The sequence below is a fragment of the Numida meleagris genome, chromosome 5 (assembly GCF_002078875.1).
Source record: "Numida meleagris isolate 19003 breed g44 Domestic line chromosome 5, NumMel1.0, whole genome shotgun sequence".
Classification (NCBI taxonomy): domain Eukaryota; kingdom Metazoa; phylum Chordata; class Aves; order Galliformes; family Numididae; genus Numida; species Numida meleagris.
The window spans coordinates 66398273-66422129 of NC_034413.1; the positions used below are offsets into that span (position 1 = coordinate 66398273).

General features: G+C 40.7%; 1 protein-coding gene and 1 long non-coding RNA gene across 22 annotated transcripts in view; one reads left to right on the forward strand and one right to left on the reverse strand.

The window, feature by feature from the left end:
• The window catches only part of LOC110399406, a 140755-nt gene extending 117250 nt beyond the window's left edge, over positions 1-23505 (forward strand). For 14 of the 20 annotated variants that reach the window (XR_002439169.1, XR_002439171.1, XR_002439178.1 and 11 more), the window contains one exon: positions 43-13055. This is a non-coding gene — a long non-coding RNA (uncharacterized LOC110399406). Of the gene's footprint in view, positions 1-42 lie in introns of all 20 variants that reach the window. The other 6 variants (XR_002439175.1, XR_002439177.1, XR_002439170.1 and 3 more) reach the window with 4 other exon arrangements.
• The window catches only part of LOC110399405 (von Willebrand factor D and EGF domain-containing protein-like), a 168267-nt gene that overhangs the window by 143037 nt on the left and 1373 nt on the right, over positions 1-23857 (reverse strand). The window lies entirely within an intron of this gene.

Genomic DNA, 23857 nt, shown 5'->3' on the forward strand with positions numbered 1-23857 from the left:
TTGTTGTTGTTGTTTTAATTATTTTTCTTTTGCATTGGCCAGAGTGATTCTGCAGCTGATCGTGTTTGGCACATTTCAATCTCAGCAGTCCAAAAACCAGCCTTTCATCAACCGAAGTATGCACTACAAGGCTTATTGTCTCTCACTCAAAGCACGTTGTGAACAGGTGTGTATTTCCTTTTGACAAACACCAGAAGAACCAGCTCTTATGCCTGCCAAGGTAGATCACACTGGATCTCAGGACTGAGATGATGCTGTTTTTCCCTTAATGATTTCAGCTCCCTTTCCCTTTGTTTAGCCACCTACCCCAGCTAAGCCTTTTGGCAGCAACTACAGCTCTCTCTCTTACCCCATGTTACTTTCAAATGTGGTGTGAAAGAAAGCCAGCGTCCAAACCTACTGTGATGATCCTTGCTGGCTATTTCTAGCCTCTCCTGCCTTCCCTGTCATGCTACAGTAAAATTCTAGACTAAGAATGAATTTTGTTTCATTTATTCTATAATTTGCTGAAATAAGTGTTTAGTGTAGAAGAAACTATTAAGATCTAGGTTATTTCCTTACAGAATACGTAGATTCAGCAGCATGGCTCGATATTAATAACAACCAAATGGCTAAATCCCTGCAAACTGGGATAAAAGTTTGTCCCTAGGGATCCAGCAAACACTCTTAAATCACTGAATTATCTTAATTCTAAAATAACCTTCCGGAAGCAGTGTGGAGCCCAGCTATACTTTGAGTCATTTAGCCATATCTGGAATGCTGAGGCTATTCCAGATGCAGACAGGCACAATGCAAAGCAGAGCTGGTCAAACATGTGAAGACTTGGGGTGTAAAAGGATTAACAGCTGCTAATGTTGTACATTTTTTTCTGTTGCAATATTATGAGTACAGACAGCATCCAGAGCAATGCAAAAAGGGAAAGATGGCATGCAGGAAAGACAGAATACACCTCTATAATACTTTATTGAGCAGATGATACAGGCACTAGGAAAATGTGTGAAGCAGATAAGTAGCAGTTCACCAGTCTAGTGAGAAAAAGTTACTTTCTTCTACCTAAAATTAAACCTTTCATTTTTTTTACAGAGCAACAGTCTCTAAAATAAAAAAGGAAGAGTGATAATAGTTGAAAGGCAAACTAAACGCCTGTTCAACCTGAAATCAAGTATCTCAGAAATAGGAATAATTGAGTCATTTAAATTTCAAAAATGTTGAAAGGGCATATTTCAACTTTAAAAAGTGCACCTCTTTTTCGGTAGTCTAAATAGTTTGTCACATTCAAAATGAAGCTACAGGAGATCCTGATGATGTAGTGATGGTGTCAGCAATGCTATTTGAGCCAGCTCTGTTCACTGGAAGCTCTCTCCTGAGGAAGCCCACATCAGCTGGGTTTGCTCCATGTGCATGTGCTCTCTGCCTATCTTGATGGCATTTCTTCACACGAACTGCTCTCTATGCTGAGCTTTTACTTTTAATTCTTTCCTATTCCTTCCTCTGTCTGCTGTCCTGCAAGACCCCTGCCATGCTCCCTGCTGGATATCGCACAGCTCCTACTGTCCTGACGTCAGGAAAACAATGCATGCACGCCCCACAACAAAAACATATGGGAAAATGGAGCCTTGGCCTGATGCTTATTCCAGTTCTGGCTACCCAGCGTAAAGAGCACGGAGACGTTTTTGGTGTGAGCAATGCTGAAATGAGGAACAGCCTGCTTTTCATGATAACGCTCCTTATATCTGAATTATTGCTGCAGTGGCTGCATGGGAACACGAAGCAATGAGACCACCCTCTCCCTCGATAGTTCTTCTGTGATAGATGGATTCCTCTGTCCTCCCCCTCAAGCGAGGATATGTAATTCTGATTTATTTCCTATGCTGTAGTGATCAACCACGTAAAAGAATGACTCTGGATATGTATCCCAAATGCTCTGGATTGGCATGTGACTTACGAACATTTTAACATGTCCCTTCAAAAGAAAAATGCAGGCTTCAGTCCTGTGACACAACTGCTCTTCCTGTGATTTGCATCCTTTTAGGCCATAGTTCTTCGTAGCCATGTCACAAATTCAATCATGTTGCTAGTAAGTCTGGTCTGCCATCAGAATCTTCATCACTAGGAAGCCCTAATATGGATGATATTATGGCTCTGGCTTGAAGCAGCCTCCTGTACCAGCTAATGTTTGTATTTCTCTTGAACTCATTTCTTAATATTTGTTACTTATTCATTATGACTCCTTGACTACAGAGAGTACATCAAAGCTAAAATTTTCTCTTTAATCAGGGACCTAAAGCATTATCACTCTGATCATGGGATAGCAGCTTTCAAATTTGCTTCTCTGTCCTATTATTGGAATGTGTCCCATCATTTAAAGTCCTCTTCTAAGGTGGGAAAAATAACCTTTTCCTTTTCAAGGCAAACTTTCTTTTTCTGAGGATCCTCCACAGACTTCATGAGCTTATTCCAAGAGTGAAACAGGTTTTTGTAGGGATTGAATCGTTTGGAATAGTACTTTGCAGTAATTCTGCATTGCCAAAATCATTTCAAAGATTTCTTGAGGTTAAGAGCAGAAGGCTATTTTGGCTGTGATTTCATGAGAAATGGCAGTCCGTCTCTGCAAAAGGCTGTGCAGGTAGTCATTAAACTAAGTCTCCTTTCACAGGAGAACAAAATGTAAAGAACTGATCTGTGATCATGGGTGCATGTGGTGTATGGGAGAGTCTGCTTTTCAGCCTTTTATAAGAGAGTTATATCTATGTATAATTGCTAAAATAAGTTGCTTCTTTTTTCTTCGAGATCAGGTAGGAGAAGGAGTTTGAGTTGTTAGCAGACAACATTAGATTAAAGAAAATAAAACCATTAATAATTTCTTCCATCCTAAGTAAAGTAAACCCTAGAGCTGAGTTAGCCCCTCCAATTCTGCTAGTGAGAATTTAGGGAAAAGAGAATCCCTGTCTAGGAGACAAAAGCTTGGTAGAAGGAGAAAGAGCAAAATACATGGGGAAACAGACTGCTTGTATTTGTTATCCTGACATCTAGCTGGAGCCAGCAGCAAGAAACTATGAGACGCTTGTGCAACACAATGAAAGGTCCAAGAAAAGAAGACAGGATAGAACTGGAGAAGGTTGCATAATCCATCCATGCTCAAAACCATGCACCATGGATTATGCAGAATCCCATTTTCCACCCGTGGGGTAACATATGTGGACTTTAGAGACAGTACCATTGTTAGTCTGTGCTTTGCACATGGTGTATCGATTTGGTGCAGAACTTATCTTTCTGAGCAGCTCTCAGAAATTCCCTGTGAACCTCGCAAATTCTTTTCTTGGGCCCTCGGGGGCTGCCCTGAAGTTCTATCTGCGTCGCTCGGATGAGTGCTCGGAGCAGTCCCTGCTGCTCCCCAACAAGGGGGAGCTTGTTCATACCCTTATCTGCTTAGGGCTTGGCATGGATGGTGCACGCTTGTTTTACCTTCTGTCTGCTAACAACTTGCCCCTGAGTGTTTGGAATCGGTATAAAGCGAATAGAGTGCGATACCATATGTTAATTCCAGTACGCTTTTTGGCTGATAAAAGTGAAGAGTATAAGCTCTGTGTGAGATTATTTCATATAAATGCATCAAGGCAATTGCATGGACAGGCTGGGAAAGCAGTAGCTTTATCCATTAAGATTTTATCTAAATAATCCAAATGTTATGAACGAGAAAAGAAAATGAGTAGAAAGGTGGGCAACAAAATCAAACTACCTAAGAAAATCCATCTGTGATCATGCCAAGATTCTGAACACTGAATTTTTTAAAAAAGCTGAGATGTTTTGTATGGGGCTGGTGCATCAGAACTATTACTCACTCTCTTTCTGGAGTGGAAACGAGTATTCTGCCACCGCACATATTTCTCAGATAAACAAATGTAAATGGCAAGAGGAAGGATGATGTTCCATGGTGCACTTGTTCTCTTGACGCTTGATGGTATCAAATAACCCCCAGTTTTGCCAATAGAAAAAGACTGAATTTATGAAGAATAAGATCGACTGAAACAGATGACGGTGTTTAAAAACGTTAGCTAATATTGATGTTTCAGCGGAAAAAAGACTGAGAAAGCTGCCCTGAGGATTTGATTGATATGGCTGCCACAGGGGCTGGTGTCACGCTGGATAAGACACTCCAGCCATGTCAGAGGTGATCATTACTTCTGTGCTCCTTGTTTTCTGGGTGCCTGACTGATGACCCTGATATGCAGAAACGTGAAGCACTTAATGCTTAGCTGCTGCTGTGATCCTGATGTCAGAGCTGGCTGCAAGCGTTGCGACGAACCGTTTTTCTGTTGGAAACTGCTGACACGACGCAGCTGAGGTTTTCACAGAAACGTGTATTTCCACTAAAGTTGTGGTTGTGCGATTTTGTGAAAAGGGAGGAAACTCTTCATGTTGGAATAATCAAAGCCCAGGAGAGACTACTGCAAAACGAGAGGTTTGGTCTCTGCTCTGAGTCAGCCCATCAAAACTTCCCAAATAAATGCAGTTAACTCCTGAGTTAATGGTTATTAAGGGAGTGGCAGTGGAGTTGGGCACAAGAGGAACTCTCTCCCTTTCCTTCTCTAAGCATTGTTACTAAACATTTCAAAGGGTTTCATTCCTGTTCAAAAGTTTTAAAAAAAGTCTTTATATTTTCCATGGAAGGGGAGAGCAGCTTCCTACCAGGCTTCTGCCTTTGTCCTCTGGATTTCAGAGGTCCTCCATAAATTTCTGAAGACAGTTTTTAATGATTCAAGTAATTATTTGGCTGTTACTGAGAGTGGATTCATCAGTTACTGCCAACCTGGATATACCCATTTTAGCTGCTGTTTCTGCCTTGTGTTCCTATAGCTCTCTTAAAATTAACTGTGTTAAGTATCTGATTATAATTAAATTACTCTGAGAAGGCTGAAGCAACAAAGACTGAATGAATTGATATTCTCTATGTCATTTTACCTGCTTTCCTCCCCTTTTAATGGACCTACACTACTTTCCTTTGCAGTGATAACATGAATACTATTTGCCCTTCACCCCACAAAGGCTCTGAAAGTAAATTAATGACTGCACATTAAACACGCGGTTGCTATAGTGAAGAAGGAAAAAGCCTATCAGGAAATGAATGGCACTTCCAAGATGGGTTTTGCTATTTTGTGGCATACGTGCATTACAGCCACATGCTCACAAATAAGAAAGACACGAGCTACTGACTCCGTAATTGAGTGTCATCTATCCTGGGCACTGAAGGAAGCACAGGTCCTTGAGCAAATCAGTGCACGATCATGCCCCAGAGACTGGATTATAATTCACAAGCACATGGAACAAATTAAGGTGGCATGGACAACTTTGGCTCCGGGCTTTCCTGGCTAGTGAATGTTTCCCATCACAACTTTGTGTGATGATGGTTGGGAGAAGAATAAATTTCTTCTCAGAGAGTATGGTAATGCATTGGAACAGGCTGCCCATGGAGGTGATGAAGTCACTGTTTCTGGCGCTGTTCTAGAAAAGGGTTGATGTGGCACTGATGGACGTGGTTAGTGAGCATGGTGGGGATGAGCTGACTGTTGCACTTGGTGTTCTTGGTGATCTTTTTCAACCTTAAATGATTCTGTGGTGAAATATTTGCTCAGGTTCAAGTGCTGGATGGTGTCTCGTCAGCTTCTCCAAGGCACTTAGTACTTCCTCGCCTTGGAAGAAGTTAGATCCCTCCTGCCTGAGATGGTAACCAGCACCCTGTTACTCTTTGTTTTTGTAGGTCTTTATCCACTGAGAATACCGTGCTCTTAGTGACTACATAAATTTTCAATAATATCTATCACCTCTTTCTGCAGTGTCTGATGACTACATGATTGTACCAGGTGGTCCTGCTCTATTCTGGAAACACTTGGAGATAGTAATCGTGGATTGCATAGCTCTTTGTGAGCGCACGTAATTATGCAAACTATAAGTGAATATTATTTTGAAAAGCTGAAATAGCACCAAGAAAAGCTGAACCAGTGCCATGAAGATGATTGCCAAAATTCTTCTTTGTAAGCTCTTTGTTTCCCAGTATTGTTTACTTGAGATTACTGGGGACCCAATGCCAACCTGACACAACATGACCCACAGCAGTCTCTGCTCTGAACTGCAGACGTTTCTAATGGCTTTTTATGGATCAGTTCTTCCTTGGAGAGCACTACAGTGCTGACATCCTGGTTGCCCCATGGCTTGCGTGACCAGTTGTTTCATGACTTGAATCTAGCATCCTCCTACCCAGAGGGAACAATTGAGACTATGCTGGCTTTGTAGTAACAAAGATTTCCTACAGTAATGAAATTCTTACCTGGTGGCTTGTCGCAAAATTAAGACTTTATTTTCTGCTGAAGAAGTATGAATAATAACCGGAGTGGGTCTGGTCTGGCTGACCTTGCTTTTCTTTCCCCAAATTATTTTCTTCTCCTGTTGTCCATTCTGGCTGCTGGAGATCTGACTCAGGAGCTGCCATTTGACCTCTCTGCCCAAGACCATAAAATTAATTGAACATGCCTGTCTCCATGTGTGTTCACTAAAGGGACCGTCCATTCCAGCACAAGTCAGTAAAGCATTTGCATCAATATGAACAGGAAATACCTAAATACAGGGCATGAAATTTGTGCACTCAGCCTGCTATACAAATCAGCTCATTGCACTTCCTCTCATTGTCCTATATGTGTAACCTTTTGTCTCCCGTGTCCTTTCCACTTAATTTTACTTTGCCCTCTACTTTCACCTCCATTACCGTGTTATACATGGGCAGTTGGCGATGTGACTCAATCATATCAGCCTCCTCCCGCTGTTTTACTTCGATCATCTCAACCTTTCTCCACTGAGCTGACAAAGATACTTTCTCTTGTGCCATGGAAAAACATGATCTAAACAATATGATAATGTTAGCATTCTGCGTGCATGGTTTCAATCACGTCTCATGTAACCAGTCACCTGGCTGTTTTTTTTTTTTTTTCATAATGAAATCACCCTTGTTATCAGTTTGTTTTCATTCAGTTCCTATGAAAGGATTGCTCACAGCTTGAGTCAAGCCAGACACTTCAATATCTCTGTCAGGAAGTCAGTAAAGATAATAAGAAGGGGTATGCCCAGATGAATCTTTGGAAATATAACATTTAAGAGCAGAGATGCTTCTGATAGCTCTCAGCCATTTTGCAGAACATTAAAAAAAATAAAACAAACTGTTGTTTATTCATGCTTTTGTATTGCTCCTGTGCATCCATTCCGTAAGTCCAAGTTTCCCACCTTTATTGTTCATTTTAAGATCTTCTGCTCTCACAGCTTTCTTCCCAGGAAGAGTAGCAGAAAGCTGAGCGAGGCAGAGTCACTCCTCTGACCCAGCGGCTGGGTCCAGCTGCTACTACAGCTGCAGAGTTCTCCAGAGAGCTCTGAGAAGTGGCCCCTCCTGCTGCCATCCATCCCTGGGTGTCAGGGTGAGTGCTGCTGGAAGTGGAGGTGTTCCCCCATCTCTGTCCCCTCCCCAGAAGAAAGGGATCACTGCCCCATGCACTCGAGCGTGCCCCGAGATCATCCGTTGTTTTTTGCTTCTGTGTTTCTCTCCTGAAATGAATATTTTTTTGCAATGTCAACTGGCAATATCTGCATTGTTATGAAGCTTTCTTGGCACTGCTTCTGCTGATTGATGGCTCTAAAAATGCAGCATATTTCATTTTCTTTTCCTAGATGTGAAGCCAGCTGCTAATGGTTTTCACAGGGTGAAGCTGGCAGCTGCAGGATCAGGTCTCAGGGCTCTGAAACGTTCGTTCGCAGGAGTGCCACCTGGGCTTTTGGTTGTTTTATTACTGATCGTAAGAAGTAATCTGAGCAAAATTGGTGCTGTGCCTGGCTGCATATTCTGGGGTCTGATTTGGGAAACTGAGGTCATTAGCATCAGATGGACACGATCACAGTGATTTCTCTTTACAACTCTCTGAAAGAAGGTTGTGGCGAGGCGGAGGTCAGCTGCTTCTCCCGGGTAACAGCAATAGAATGAGAGGTGATGGCTTTCAGTTGCTCCAGGGAAGGTTCAAGTTAGATATTAGGAAAAATTTCTTCAGAGGAAGAGTGGTGAGGTATTGGTACAGGCTGCCTAGGGAGGTAGTGGAGTCACTGTCCCCAGAGGTGATCAAGAAAAGGGTCGAGGTCGAGATCTGAGGGATCACAGACATGGGTTAGTGGTTGGACTAAATGATCTTAGTGGTCTTTCCAACACCGATGATTCTATGATCTTGAAATCTTTCTGTATGCAGTTAAAACTTCCTGTTTCCAAAAACATGTTGAAGCCTGTGGTTGACATTTGTCTCTTTTTTTTTCATCTGGCTCTTGAAGTCAAATACAGAAACTAATGCATGAATATTACCCTCTTTCTGTTAATTGTGAGTGCTTGCTGAAGATGGAAATGAATGTCAGTGCATCGTAAGTAAGAGCAACTCTGTGACTCTCTGCAGCCATCAAACCAAATATTTTCTTGCAGGGCTTAGATAAAATAGGTATCTGTGTACGTTCTTGTTCCTTCCCTCTACAAAATGGCCATTTGATTCCAACATGTGTCTGCCCTGCCCAGTTTTCCTGTATTTCATTCACGACACATGGCTGAGGCCATCTGGGCTATGGAATTGCTATATTCCTTCTTCAAACCCCACGTATCTCCTTCTCTGAGAAAGGCCCTCTGTGACTACTAAGCATGTGATGGGTTTGCTCCCACCTAGCTGTGTAGATGGCACATTCTTTTGGGAGGAAGAGGAAGGAAAGGCAGACAGCTTTGGCAGTGCTGCCCGTTATTCACTAGGCTGATTCTCAAAAGGTCAGACAGGATGCCTGGTTCTTCTTCGAGAAGAGCACGACAAAACTGTTTGGTTTTCTGGGAATTCCCAAAAGCAGCAAGAGCATAATCACACAAAAATCAAGCAAACACAAATGTTGTAGTGTTAGCTGCTCTGTCCCATCAAATCAACCTTGACACACAATGGAGCAATTTTAAACAGGAGAAATAGTATCCATAAGAAGAACTATCCTAAATCTTTCTCACAGTTTGGACTATTTGCTTAATTTCTCACCTATCCAATCAACCAAAAAGCATCCAAAATTGCTAGGAGACTGAAGAGTGGACCTACAGTGTACGTTGCTATTTTCTGTGGGGCTCTGCAGGTCAAGTTCTTTTTCATCAGTGTGTGCCACAGAGGCTTTAGATAGGGAACTGGTGAAGAATAGCAGAACAGCGAAAGCCATTATCTCAAAAGACTGATATTTACTGGATTCTTGCTTTTAAACTTTCTAGCTGAGTTACAGGATTTCCTTTATAGTAGCACATTCATTTGCTTCTTTTTTTTTTTTTTTAAACAAATAAGTACAATTGAACAGAGTATGCTCAGGTCTTATCCACTGTTATCTATAATTATCACCAAAGAACCTTTTAAGTCCTGTTCTCATACAAATGAGGCTTGTATACTTCTAGCACAGAGGAGTACATTAGCAATCCTGAGGATTAACAACAGAATTGGGTCAATAAGAGAAGGAGAAAGACCAGAGCATACTGTCTGATCGCACTGTTTCCAATCTAATGTGAAAAGGTACTTTCAGTGCAGAGAATACAGTAGAGCAACAGTTAAATTAATGCCACTGCATAGTCTTCATTTGAATCCCTGCGTACATGTTCAGATTTGTACGAGCAGAGGGAATGGCTATTAGGATAATCAGGAGGAATGAAGAGCTTGCTTTGTAAGTAGAGATTAAAATTAATTTGCTTAGCGTAGCAAAAGGGAGAGCGAGGAGGCATTTTGTGTTGCTGATATGTGCACAGAGGGAAGGGAGCTCTGCAGGCTGAGGGAGAATGCAGTGAGAATATCTGCTGTAAGAATGAATACAAACATGCTTTGAGTGGAAAACAGGAAATTTCTACCTACAGAAACATAAAGATCAAGATGGCTAAAACAAAAATCCTACTTCTCAGATGGATTTCATGGCGGCTTCTAATAGTAAAGAACTCAGGCTAAGCAGAAGCAATGGCATGGTTCATATAGCATGGGTTTTTATAATGTAGCTAAAGGAGATCTGCACGGTAGCATTCACCAAATCCTTCTTCCATGTGGCCCTAAAGAAATAAAGACACCTCCAGGCACAGCAGGTTGACACCTCTAACAGACTATCCCCCTCTCTTTTGGATGAAATACTTCTGGAGTCTGAAAATGGGCATGATGTATAGAATCAACTCAACAGGTTTCTTAGGTATATTTGACAAAGGGAAAATACCTTCATATTACTGCCACTACTGAAGCAGAGAAGTTGGAAGGTTCTGAAGCAGGAGTTTTGAAATGCTCACCTTGCCCTCACCCACCACAGATTTGATTTAATGCCTATAAGCCACATTAATGTTTATAATATTTCACTTTTTGATAAAAAAGATGGAAATCTATTATCTATTTTGTTATTTTATCATCAATCATTGAACTTTTGTTGGGATTTTTTTAATGCATTTATCATCTTACCATAAATATCCTGGAATATAAAAATGTCTGATTCGTAGACTCTCACTATGAATAAATTAAGCTGGATTTATGAGACTTATGGTCTGTTCTTCCTCCGTTCTTCGGAGGGCTTTGTGAATGTGCAGTGAGAGCTCTTATTTCTTATTATGCAATTTTACTGCCACCGTGTAACTGGGTTAATATAAGGAGTATAAATAGGGATACGCATTTACTGGTGTGATGTTTCAATATGGAGATGAGCATCTGAAGTTAAAAAATATGAACTGAAGTGCAGGCTGTATTACTTACTGGGCACATGGAAAGAAAAAGCATTTCTAGTGCTGAAGAAATAATGGAGTATGTGGGCATTGTCTCCTAGGAAGGGGAAAAAAGATTTCCAACAGCAGGCATTTGCATCTGGTTTGATTCCTTCCCTTAGTCATCACATTGACTTGATAATCTTGGAGCCTGATAATCTTTAAGGTGCCTTTCAACCTAAGCCAGTCTATGATTCTGTGATTTTTATTCTGTCTTTCAGAGTTCAGAGAAAATGTCAGACCCAATTTCCTTTGACCCTAAATCTAAGAGCAGAACAGGTATTCTGTACACAACAGGCAGGCAATTTACTTAAAAGGTTAAACATCTCACTAGCCTAGAACAAAACTTCATCACCGTTGTAGCCGTTTTGGTTGCATTGTGATGTCAGATGGAGAGCCAGCGGGTTATTGCTATATTATGTTTCATTATGAAATCCAGTCAGATTAATGACTTTGGGGCCATTTGAGATTTACATAATTTATATCGATGACTTGCTGCTTAAAGTGTTTTACCAAATAGGGAAATAAATTGTAGGTTTTATAAAAATATCATAATTAAAAATTGACTTGTACTAACTGCTGGCTTCAGGAATGTGCATGAAGTTCAAGTATGATGGATTGTTTTGCTCAGTGCAAACTATAAAAAACAAGAGAGACTTATGACGATAAAGCTTTTTCGGGGGAGTGGTTACATTATCAATCTTTATATTGAGCCAAAAGCTGCTTGCATTTCTTCTGTGCATATTTTATTGACTTAACTGTGACCAGTTGTGGAAAGAGAGCAATATTGGTATTCTACTGAAGAGACCTTCAAAATCAAAATATCTGTTCTTTAACCAAGAATAAAACCTCAGAAACCAAACACTTATTTTAGTTACTTGACTCCAGAATTTAGCAAACTGGGTTAAATCTTTTGCTACAAAAATGGAAGGGCAAGTTTCTTGACTTTCTTCACTTTAGTGGTCAAAATATTCATGTGGTGAATGTTATTTTTGTATTGATTTGATTGCGGGGAAGCAATGAAGAAATATGCAGTGGGTATCTGTGATATGTAAGCCTGACACTAATATTTTTGTTGAGAGGTGTTGTTTGCTGAAAATGGGTTTGAGCGCATCTTTTGGGGTGTAAAAATGAGCCGAAACCTGCTGTCTGTATGACTGCTGTATTTCCAGTATTTAAAAGGGGATTATAAAAAGGAGGAGAATCAACTTTTTACTCAGGTAGATAGGACAAGGAAGAATGGTTTTAAGCTCAAGGAGGGAAGGCTTAGATTGGATGTCAGGGCAAAATGCTTCACAGAGAGACTGGTGAGGTGCTGGAACAGGCTTCCCAGGGAGGCTGCGGATGCCCCATCTCTGGAGGTTTTCAGGGTTGGATGGGGCTCTGGGCAACCTGGTCTAGTACCAGATCTGGAGGTTGGTGCCTGTGGCAGGGGGTTGGAACTTGTTGTCTTTGAGGTCCTTTCCAACCCACGCCATTCTGTGATTCACAGTGAAAAAAATCAGAGGAGCTGAACAGGAACAATGGCTTTGAAGTTAACATGCAACAGTAAAGTTCATATGTAAGGAATTAAACACATTCTTCCCTTTCTTTTTTTTGTGTCAAACCAAAATTCAGTTATTTAATCAGCATACTGAGATTTGCGAAGGGTTTGCTAGAAATGAGAAGTTGTTCCTTGCTGCTACAATTAGAGATGAAGCACAAAACACTTTACCACCTCTTACCCCTGGAAAAAGGGCACTGGGGAAGACAGTGTCCAAGCTGCTGTGCTGCCCAGGAGCTGGAAGCTAACATCCAGCAGATGTTAGCAGAGCAGAACGGAGGAAAGCAAAGTCCTAGGATGGTGATGGATGGCACAACAGCACCAAGACATCAGACAGAAGACTATCTTACAATTATTAACACAAGAGGAATAAATCTGTTGGAGGAATGACTCATATTTGTATGAGAGAGACTGTACAACTGCAGGAGCAGCATAATACTAGCTGGAGGCTTTTTTTTTTTTTTAAAGCAAGCCTTTCGTGTCATGCAGCAGTGCATGCACAGCAAGGGGCACTCTCTTGTGATGGAATTACATGCTCAACAAGCTATGCCTCACAGTCATGGTATACAGTGGTTCTGCAACAGGGAGAGAGACTTCCTTCTGATACACCTTTATGAAATAGATTTGAAGTAAGTTTCAAGGTTTGAAATAAGTTTTGATCTGCACACCAGATATCTGTGATAATAAAAATGTGTTTCCCCTTAATATCTACTTTTTCCTCTGGTGTCACAGCCCAGCTCTTATTTTCTTTACTATCTTACTTCACTAGCAGACCTAAAAGAAGCCAGAATGGGGCGGGGAGCTCACGTGTTGCTTTGCAGCTTCCCTAGGGTTTCAAATGGACCATGCAACACTGATAAGCTGTCTAGACCTTTATTTCCCATTTCCCTTAATTATAGCCAAAATCATGTTGATAAAATCTTCCAGATGCCTTATCCAAGTTTCAGAAATAAATAACTCATTGGGTTCACTTTTGAACTCACTCACAAAACAGATCACTATGGGTCACCAGAAAGAGGAAAATAATATTGTATTTAATCTGGAATGCTTAGAAGTCTACTCACTGCTTTTCAGCTAATCTTCTATAGGGGATAATTTTGTTCTCAAAAACCAAGACAAATTATTTTTCTACAGACAGCAGGTATTTCCGCCTAATGAAAATGGTATTATAGCATGCCCATGGTAAAAGGAGAAAAAAAGGCTGTATGCAATTTCCCTCTCACATAATTGCATGGTGAAAAAACACTCTGATGTGAAATTTTACTCCAAACTCAAACAAGACACTCTTTTCTGTTTTATCACCCTGTGGTAGGATACTTGCTAATATGGTCCTACAGATTTTTTTTTTTTTTTTGATGGGCTTCAACAAAGCAGAAATGATTTGGAGAGCGTAACACAATGGAAAGCACAACAATGACAGCAGAGCAGCAAAATCCAAGGCTTCAGTGAGCAAGGATTCACTCAAATATAACAGCAGCAGGCACAGAAACAAAGGAAAGAAGCTGCTTACCTTCAGAAGGCCTCAGGTAGGCAGGGATCTCAAGCAACACACCTTTGCCTCCATTGCCAACCCTTAAATGAGGTCTGGGAAGGGGTGGATCCTGGCTCCACCCCTTCTGGTCACTCAGGTGCATTGCATGCACCTGAGCTCCCCGGTTGGCCCTGCCTTCCCACCAGGTGCTCAATCACTGGCTATAGCCCTGACTTCGCATTTCCGGTACAGGGGGATTTCTACAAGTGTATATAATGAATGGGACAACCTGCTCAGGTAGAAAGGACATTTTGCTATGTTTTGGAGAAATTAATGAAGATTTGCCCAGTGAAGCTGTGGGTGCCTCATCCCTAGAGGTGCTCAAGGCCTGGTTGGATGGGGCCTTGGGCAGCCTGAGCTGCTAGGGGACACCCAGCCCACGGCAGGGGGTTGGAGCTCGATGATCTTTAAAGACCCTTCCTACCTAACCCATTCCATGATTCTCTGATTCTATAAGAGCACAAGTGGAGTTTGGTGGGCATTCAAGGCAGAGTTTGGCTCAGCACTGTTTTCTTGCTCTCTGCTCTGTTTTATTTCTTCTCAGAGCTGCACAAAGGCAAAGCTTCCCTGTGAGTCACAGAGGCCAGTGGCTAGCTTGTCTTAAATGAAAACTGAGAATAAGCTAAGAAACACTTCTTTTACCCAGATTCATCTACTTCTGCACTTTCTGCAGTGGTTTGAAGCCCATTGCAGCAGAAGCTGGAGCCTTGCAGGAGGGCATGAGCGCAGAGACTTGCTGTGCCCAACAGAGCTGCTGGAGTCCTTTCCCTGGCGGTGCACAGAAATGCACATCCTTCTGTGCTTTGTCTTCTCCTCCTCTTGTCTAAAACTGACATTGTTCTTCTCCTTTCCCTGTATCTATATTTTTTTATAGCTAATGAAAAAGCTCAGGGAATACAACTCCCCCTCATGCTGATGTTACTTTTATATAGTACCTTTTCCCCACATGGATGCCAGAATGCACTGTTAAAATCAAACTATGTAAAACAATATTTTTTACCAGAATGGAAAAACATGGCAGCAGATAACAGTGCACTTTAGCTCCTGACAACACTTTTGGAAATTAAGGTAACTTTAAGGTACAGGAATAATCCTAAAGCCTCAAAGAGGTTAAATGCAACAGTTCATGCAACAAAAAGCATAACAATTCACAGCCCCTTATATACAGAGTTTACTCAAAACCTCTCCATTTAGCTGCCTGCTGTGTGCCAACAGATACCTGCTGTCCCCAGCTCTGGAGCTTTACGCCGAGCTTCCCATGTTATGGGTTCGCTTCCCTTCCATGAAATTGTGATTTTTATGAAGAACAAATTAAGCTGTGTTTATCTTAATGCAAAGTACCCATTTTCCCCATGCCCTCTGTTAAGCACAAAACAACGGGGTACACAGGTTACTCTGTGCCTTTTGTTTTCCAGAAAAGGACTTTTTTTCATTAAAAAAAGGTTGACAATCTGTGCATTAGAACAATTACTTCATGAGCACAAGTGGCCATAAATCACTTCTTTCTGCTATGATTCTGCTTTCATGGAAATATGATAGTATTGAAATTTAATGCGCCTTTTATTTATTTTTTTTCCATTCTTTTAAAAAATGTACGCCTGGGCTATGTCTGATGGAGAAGTATAAGGGTTGATTATTTAAAAAGCTGTTCATGGAAATGTTCATAGAAAGGTGCAAGTTTTAAGAACACCTGTGCTTTTTGTTGATATAGGTTTCATCTTTTGAAGGGAGGCTTGTGTGCATGGGTGGTGGGTTTTGACCAAAACCACGTACTGATCAGCTGAATGATCGGTCTATCTGCCTGTACCAAAACTGCATTTTTTGGTATAAATAGCAATTATAGTTAAACTCAGAGTATGAATGGACCAGTGGTCCATTGAATTTATTTACACCTTTAGTAGACAAAGACATGGAAGAATGACATCGAAGCCCTCGTTCTAAAATGTATTTAATTACTAATGGAAAGTGAAACAGTCCAAATAAGAGACCTACAGATATTCTCGCCTGGCATAATCAATAGCCTAGTTCTGAGGGCACTTGTCTGTGACAGAAGAGATTGATTCAGCTCCTATACACTAAAACGCAACATCTTTTCTGTCAGAAGTGATTAAAAAACATCAGGCTGTTGGTTAGCGCTTTGGGGTTCTCTCCGTTTTGTCTCAGTGGAAAAGTAAATTTTTAAATTGCTTTCCATTGTTAAAGCAATCAGATAGAAGAAAAACTTCCTGCGTGGATCAACAGCAGTTACCCAACCTGAGGTAGGTTATCTTTGGGAAGTCCCACCATTTATAAACTGCTATGCAGATGATCAGAGTGCAGATTTGGGCTGTACCAGCTGTGAGCAGGGGATGATATTCAGCAGCAAAAATCCAGTTTAATGGCTGGATTTGCGAGGGGTATTTACGGTGGCCTTTATCATTTTCCTTGCAGCATTTCTACAGCACTAATTTTAGCAATAATCACACGAAGCGTTGATAACAGCGGTGCCCACAATGGTGTCCTCTCTGCTTGTGTATACACATAACCATCTGTGCTACCTTTTTTTCAGCACTGCTGCGTTTTTGCTTTATGTTCAGTTTAGCCGCATTGCAAGTAACATAAGTATTAGCATATGTTAAGGTTGTGGAAGGCACAGCTTATCCCTGTGTGCTGGCCAGCTGCGAGGTTTTAAATCTGAGAGCCTCACTGAGGGTCCTTCAGAAACCCTGTGCATCACTGCCAGGGAGAGATTTCTCACTGCTTGAAAGAGGCCAGAATAAAGTTGTCTGCTTCTAGGGTGTTAAAAAAATTAAAAGAAAAATACACTGCCACAAAGACCAGACTTGGGAAGGCTGCTTGTTTTCCAGCTAGACTTTGTATATACATGTTCTATTCAGGATTTTATTTTTTTTCAACCAGCAAAGCCAACCCACTGAATCTTCTTGCGTAGCAGGTCTTGGACTGGGTGAGTCCTTCTGTGCCAGGTCCCTGGAGCTGCAAGGGATGAGTGGGGACAATGCACTGGGTCCCCTTGTGTCCCAGCAGCTCCTAATGAGGGTACTCGGCATTCTTGGGAGGCATCCTACAGGCTCAGCCCTAAGACAGAAGATGAAGTTGTTTTGAAAGAGTCTGACTATTGTCAGGAGTCAATTAATGAAAGAAGGCGTCTATACACCCATGCAAGGAGTGCAGGTAATAGCAAACAGAACAAGAAATGTTCACGGGTAAGAAGCATTACGAAGCAGCAGGAATAACTGTGGGTGATTTTCCTGACTAGAATATCAGTTATTGGGAAAACATGAAAAAGTAAGAAGTAGGGAAGGAAAGATGCTGGGTAGTTAGATTTATGATTTATATCAAAGCTATTTGTATTGCAAGGAAGCAATCATGTCAAGAGGAGAAAATAGTTGTAAAATTCCTCTGGGAGATGTATAGCTTGTGCCAGGCTCACAGCCTGCAGCTCAAACTCAGCTATCCTGAACAACGTTTGTATGGGCTCAGTGCCCTCACACAAGCACAGGTGAGGGACAGGGAACCTGCCCGTTAAACATTCAGCCCTCTGCCTCCAAGACTGAATGCTTCCACATGGCCATCATCTTCGATCTCTTTCTAGCCATATCACAAGGCTGTGCCAGACCTTCAGCCCTGTGAGGAGTGCTTGCTACGAGGGAGTCTTAATGCTTAAAGGGAGATACTGACCCACGAGGCAGGACTGGCCATATCTCAGCACAGATCCCACAGCTGGAAGATGAACAAATAGACTCCAGACCAGGCGCACTAGAATCTACTCCAGCTCTCCCAGTGCAACTATTCACAGTGATCATTAGAGATTTCCATTACTGGATCAAATGACTTAACCAGTCCAGGGAAAGGATTGAAAATTATGTGAAATTGGAGGGTTTGTATATTAAACAATTGAGAGTGAGACTTTCAAAAAATGTCATAGGACAAAGGAGCCCACATTCTTCAAGGAGTGTTATGGATGTAGGTGGCTGTGTCTCACCAGCATTTACAAAACCTTCCACGGGACAACAACACAATTTCTGTTATTCCTCCTAAGGTAGAAGGATATATTTCTTTTACCTTTATTTTACGCTACTTTATGTATGTTAAAAAAAAATGCATTTTAGCACTCAAAAATGAGTTACCAGTATATCAGGGTAGGAAATAACCTCAGCGTTATTTGCTTTGTCTTTCTCACGAAAGAGAAACGAGGAATGAATTAGATTTCACCCTGTTTATGTCTTTGTTTCCAGCTCTAATCTTAGTATCTATTAAAAGAAAAGAGAAAATGGCTCTGGGAATTGTTATATATATTTTTTTTCTCTAATCCATTGAGAAAAATACAGAGCTGACAATAAGGTAGCATGAGTGAATCAAAGCATCTATGCTGTGTTATTGAGGGAGGTTGAGTCGCAGCCAACTAATTTTATAGCATAGTCATAGTTGATTATAGAGCAAATAATTGGCAGAAAGGGACAAAGGAGACTATTAAAAATAATCTCTGAAAGATGTTTTCAAATCTGCCTTTTCCAGTAGATGGATCAGATCAAATAATAACGTAGCTGATTTATGCATGTGTTCGGTCCAATGCAAAGTCTAAAGAAAATCTTAATTATGAAGTTACAAATAACAAAATGTTAGCTTAGCTAGTGTATAAACTAATGACAGAGTTTTATCTCCTTTTTATCTTCATATCATTGCCCATGAGATAAAATTCTGTGAAAAGTTTGCATGACAGTCAAACATCATCAAAACATGATTTTAAACTCAGATGAGAAACAAGAAGGAGCTGCCACAAGAAAGACTCCTTTCTGTAGAGGAATGCTCTAGTTCAGACCCCAAGCTATTCTCCACATTTGACATTAAGTTAATTATTAGAACTATTAATTCAGGAACTTTGAGAATCCTCCCTCATCATTTTGTGGTCATCTAGGTTTTAGCCATAGGCGTTTGCCTTTCGAGAACAGTGAACACAAGCTAAATGCAACTCAAATAGTTACTTAAAAAATACAGGAAAAGTAAGACTGCCAGTCCAGATCATGAAATATTATGCCATTTCTTATTTGCATAAGGAATGGGGGAACCTGGGGTATCCACCAGCTAGCTCGTGGAAGATGCAAGGGACAGTGAGCTGCCAAAGCATGAGCAAGACACTGCATGAGGGACCGTTTACTGAAACTGTCAACACACAAAGCTGCCAAGGGATAGTTGAGTTTTAAAATGCTCCAGCTACCACAGGAGATGCATTACATTATTTCAGTATGCAGATAAATTGCTATCCAGCTCCTGGAAGCTGCTTTGTGAACAAAATAGGGGAATAAGATAAACTTGCTCTCAATCGATGAATAATATAAAACCAGCAAAAGGAGCGGAGCAGACTACTACAATCCCTCAACTATATTAGGCAATCAATTTTTTGCCTTTCAATATGTAGAATATTCCCTCGCGGCTCTCTGTGGATGCCATGCAGTGTGAATACAGCAATCAAAGTAATAGACGTCGGAATAATCAAAATAATATATGTCAGAAAGAAGCAAGTAAGTACATACATTCATTAAGTAAATCTCCTAAGAGCTTAACGGACAAAACTCCTTCCAGAATAGCTGTACAAACAATTGCACGTGCTAACACATGGTTATAATTGTGTTTCAAAGTCAGATGAAAAATATTCCTCAAACTAATCATTTATTTTTTTGTTGTTGTTTAGTTTTACGATGAATAATCTCTATTCAGGGGAAAACATGCAGTGTAGCTGCCACCATGAAATTAATAAAAGTCATAACTGAAGGTAAACTAAATGGCTTTGAAGAAAACTGAAAAAGCTTGGGAAAAGCAATGTTGCCAACCCTGTATTAAAGACTGTGTTTTTGGAATGGGCATTGGCAACATCCACCACTGAACCTCCACCCGTGAAGCAGCAAGATGGATACCCAGGAACGCCCAGGGATGAAAGAGCCATTTCCAAAGCTTGCTAATACAGCCAGAAATGCTTCCTTTGGCTACAGATGTGATCTAGAAAGAAGTACGAAATAAAAAGAAAAGAATTTCTGTCTCTAATGAAGTTAGTGGCAGAATGATTTTTCCGTCTTTTCTTCAACTGTTCTATATAGCATCTTGGAAGGGATTGAATCCTTTCAAGATTGAAATCAAAGGGGATACATTTCAAGTTTTGGTCATCTGAAACATGCTAAAAGCTTTAAATACAGCCAGCAATGCTTTATGTCTCCTCCTGTTTGTGTGTGCAGCCATTGGAGTTTACAAGGAAGATGAAGAAGGGTTCAGCATTTCTATTGCACTCCTATTTCCCGTACTGGGCTTTGTTTCAGTTATGAGCTGTGCTGCAGTTAACAGGGCTGGGTTGCGACTCCTGAGGCCTCGGTACAGATCTCAGTTCTGCCAAAGGATTTTCTGCATGACCTTGAGCCACTTCACGTCTCTATCCCATCTGTAAAACAGAATGATGATGCTTCCTCTCTGCAGCAATTTGTCTTGTCAATTTAGGAACAAACACTGATTTGTCTTGACTACTTGCAGCTCCTATCGATTGCAAAGGAAGTTAGATGTATACAATACCTCTTAGTAGTTGGCGTTTGGAGACAAAATAACTTTGAGGAACTGGACCATTAAAGTAAACATTTTGTCCATGAATGTCCTATGCTGTTGTAAACAGTGTCTAATAAAATGATCCTTGATTTTAGTGCAGGGCAGAGTAATTATCCAGCAGAGCTGTTTAGAAGTTTAAAGACTGTGTACATTTCTCAGGTCAGTGGGAATAGGCAAATCCTTGAGAAGCAGCCCTCTCATACCAAACATACTTTTTAAGCCTGTATAACTTTGCAAATAAACATTAATTTTCATCACCACGTTGGGGAGCAAATGTAAGAGCTAAAAATCATTTCTCTATCAAACCTCAAAGCCCTAATGTCCAGCGGGGACATAATGATGCTATGCAGGAGGGACACAAACATGAGGTAAAAGAGGTTCCTTCAACCCCAGATGGCAACAGCCGCCCCATTTTGCCTTCTTCACAAAAGCACTATCCTGGCAGTGAGGATAGCTTTGTCATCTTTCAGGTGAAAAAGGAGAGGAATGTAAAAGCTATCAGTGAACAGAAATCACTGTACAACCCTGCTACTAGCTCTGCTTTGACTGCACGTAATCAGATAAGACCAGATTTCACTCCTGAGTCAAACACCACGAACTGGATTAATTCCAGGCCATGAGGCCAGTGGGGTTACCTAATGTTGACAAAAGCCTAAATAAGAGAGTAATAAAGTATTACCCTGAAAATACTTTTTGATTATTAAAAAGAATTTCAGAATAGAAATGTTGCGAAGGTTGTTCCTTTCCCTTTGACGGCTGTTACTGCCTATTAGCCATGGCCAGAGAGTCTTGGTTTTCCTTCTTCAGGAAAGCATTCAGCAGGGTATTTTTTTGGTTGCACAGTGCTGTAAATGTCATTTGCACAGAGTGATGACTTAGAGCCAGAATAATCCCAGTATAATTTCTCAAGTCACCGGAAGGTCCCTGACCAAGCTCACTCACGGCCTTGGGGGGCACTTTGGATCCAACCAAGGGTTTGCCTTCTGCAGTAGGTGTATGAGGCAGGTGGGAAAGCTCCTGAATAGATTGAAACCCTCCATCTGAAATACTCATGGGGAAACAGTTTCCCCCCTCAGCCTGTTTTTTTGCTTAATTCCCAGCTCAAGCAGACTTTTGCTGAAAGCATGGAAAGTTCATAATGCTCAGATTTTACAGCAGAAGCTCAAAGATGAGATCATGAGTTGCTTGTGGGTAGTGCACAAAGCAGATTACACAGTCTGGTTTTCATTTTGCTCTTCTAGGGAAAGCAAGAGCAGCATTTATAACATTATAAGGCACACTGATAATTTTTCATGCTAGACTATTCTCATTTATTTTCTTAAATCCAATCAGATCATTCAGCTAATTTGAGAATGCAAATGTTGGCTGTCGGCACCCAGCCTCCCCACCTTCACCACCCTAACTCTTCTCCTTTTCCTTCACTTCAGGATATGCTCCAGTTTTTCTTATGTGTTTCAGAGTTGGGGAAAATCCCCAGAAGTGAAGTTGCAAAAAATTAATTGCATCTGACTTCACCATCTATGTAATACCTGGCAGTGTAACTCTGGTGGATTTTATGAGCTTTGATGGCAGGTCGGTTCCTTCGCATGAAAAGTACCCAAATTCAGCACTTTTCCAATTGCACACTATGAAAAGGCTCCAGAAGGGACAGGGAGCAATTCCATCTCGATGGTGACATTGCAAGCAGCTATCTATTTTGAGACAGATACTTTTGTCTAAAATACCTTCTTAAAAATGCCATTGTCTTTTTTTTTTCCTTTGATCGACTTATTTACTGAATTTCGTCTTAGAAAAGTCTGACAAGCTGTGTTGTGTCAACCCTCCCACATCTATGATTCACTCAGTTGCTTTCGTGCCTAATGCTTCACTTAATCTTCTACCCAGAGCAGATATGGATGTTATTGGTAACCCTTTCTTGTTCTTTAGTCACAAGAAATGATGCAAAACCCCAAATAATGTGAATATCTGCAATCACTGGGAGCTTCATTCCCTAAAATAAGACTGCAGAAGATGATAAAGTTCTTTCTTGGTCTTTAAAAGTCTTTTTCATCTTCGTCTCCCTCCTAATGAGGCATCTGCAAAAAGCTGTTTGGTCAGACGTTCCTTATTCATAGTTAAATTCTTATGGGATTAGTAGATTTGTTATACTCAGAGTACAAAAGTAAACAGCATATGGCTCCGTTAATATCCTTATAATGTCACAACACAATCTGTCAGAATGCAAACTTTTTTGAGCAGTTTACTTCGAGTTCACAGTAAGAAAGAAAAAAAAAGTCTTAAGACTTCTTCTGTATCACCTAAGAGACAGTGAACTGTTTCCTGACTCTTGTTCTGCATTTCCAGCTTCATAAATATGTTGAAGCATAATACCTTCAGTAACAAAAATACAGTGGGAAACGGGTTACTTTGTTACAGGAGTTAAAAGGTCATTTCCCCTTGATGAAAAGCTTGTTCTATCAGATAAGAAGCTGCTACACTCCATATCACTGGCAACCCTTCAAAAGGATTCAGAAATTAGAGACATTGTTTGAAGATAAAGGCGAGAAGGTCATTTGCCTTGTGTTTAGTCCTGCAAACCTTGCTGGGTGACCCTTTGATATTCAAATGAAGAGCGCTTTAAATTGTTTTACCTTCACACAGCTAATGAGTGCTGGCTGACAAACACCTTTAAAACCAACTGAAACTCTCCTGGAATTAAAATCCGGAAAAATATTGCAACACAATTCCATGAAGGCGGAATATCTCCACAGCATCTGCCCAGGCTATACCCACAGTCATGACAGCACTGTGCTTTGGTCCTATGGCTTTTCTTGTTATTGTTTTTGTTTGTTTGTCTGATTGATTGCATTAACTCTGTTTAAACTCTGTTTTTACTGGCTGAATAACATCTGACATAATTTTCAATGCGTTCCCGCAGTGGATTAATAAAGCTGAATAAACAAGCTGTGTATGTAAAATCTATGTCCTCTCCGAACCCTATGCCTTGTACAGTGAAACGAGCCTTGCAATTAATGCACAGAGTAGCAGAAAAACTACTTATGAACTTTTTACTGCCAGAGACTATATAGCTGCGTATTATTATATGTGTAATTAACTAATCTGGAACATTGCTCTGATATACAATGTGTGCACTTCTTTCATTAGAGGAATAGATTCTGATTTTAAAGCTTTTTCTTCTTTTACGATTCATTTATGGGCAAACATTATGATTATTCTTTAAATCTCTTGGAATTTTCTTGTAAGAAGTAACAATCTTCAGAGGCTTGCAATGTCTCTATTAAAAATAAGACACCACACAACCCTCCTCTAAGGGACAATAAACATTGTGTGCCATAAGCATGCCTGGCTGTCACTGTGACCTCCTTCATTACCTTAGAAGCTGTTTCTTTTA